Here is a 1,353-nt window from a genome sequence, read left to right as displayed (position 1 = left end):
TGAATGAAATTGTTTTGTTCAGGAGTACTTTTTACCCAAAAAAGTATACTTTTCTTAAATGAATCAAAAATCTTTATGAATAACGAAATTGTTTGGACCTCTCAGCAAGTATTTAAATCCTTAATCTATTATACAATAATTTTTCATATAATAATTTTGTTTAATTACGCTGCACATGCAAAACACCGAAAGAAAAAAAAGAAAACCCAAGTGTATTGGAAATAGTTTAGAAAATTTTGGGTCCCAAAACGGATAAGCAAAAGACCATGAAATGAGATTTTGAAGGATTTTTCTCAAATTAGGGACCGAGTTTTGGGCCGGGGGGGGGACTCATGCAATAATGTTTTACTTTTTTTATTATTTATTTATAATTATTTTAAGGTGTCTATTTTTTTATTATTGTGGATATTATTTGTTTTGATATTGTTTATTATTAATATTGTTATATTATTTTTTTTGAGGAATTTTAATTAATAATTTTTATTTAATATAAATATTTTGATAAAAATTAAAACTTTATAATTAAAATTTTTTACATTAAATTTAAATTTATATTTTATATTTTTTATTTATATATTATTTATATTTTTATTGTATATTTTTATTATTTTATTTTTTTATTTTTATTTTTTTTTTTTATTTATGTTTATATTTAATTTTTTTTTTATTTATTTTATTTTTTTTTTTATTACTTTAATTTTTTTTTATTATATTTTTTATTAATATTATTTTATTTGTTTTATTTTTTTAACATTATTTTTTTTTATTATATTATTTATATTATTTTTATAGTTGAGTCATTTTAATTTATATATATGCGAATGCTTGGGGAATATTATTCCCCCAAGAACACTTTATAATTGAATATTTATGATTCATATTATTGTTATTGTAAAGGTTAAGTATGCTCTGATTGTTTAAGAAATTATACAATACCTTATTCACAAAAAAAAGATTATCAGTTTCTTTGAAAGGGCCTTTATAATATAAGTTTATAATACTGTACTTGTAGCGGTCTTGGTCATTTGTGAGATGATAGTGATTATCCTCAGTTTTGTATTGTGAAGTTTAAAGTTACTGACTAGCATATGCTAATTGTGGTAGGGTTTAAATCCGTGTAAACAACTAGACAAAATGTAAAGGAGTCAGGACATATTTAGATTTACAAACTTAATATAGAATTAGAACATGTCACATTTTATACCTCATTACTGGTACAAAATTGTATAGTGAAGACTCACCTAGAAGATTTTTATGTAATTTCAATACGCCTTTTTAATTCACCAATATTACAGAGGGTACAGAGATGGCAAATAATTATTTATCATCAAAATAAATAACCTAACTGCTGGA

General features: G+C 21.7%; 1 pseudogene; it reads left to right on the top strand.

The window, feature by feature from the left end:
• Positions 1 to 1,032: 1,032 nt before the first annotated feature.
• Positions 1,033 to 1,353, top strand: part of LOC119587392 — a 2,637-nt pseudogene continuing 2,316 nt past the window's right edge.

This window comes from Penaeus monodon, chromosome 22 (genome assembly GCF_015228065.2).
Source record: "Penaeus monodon isolate SGIC_2016 chromosome 22, NSTDA_Pmon_1, whole genome shotgun sequence".
Classification (NCBI taxonomy): Eukaryota; Metazoa; Arthropoda; class Malacostraca; order Decapoda; family Penaeidae; genus Penaeus; species Penaeus monodon.
The sequence above is the reverse complement of the archived record's forward strand: the minus strand, read 5'-3'. Positions and strand labels throughout refer to the sequence as shown.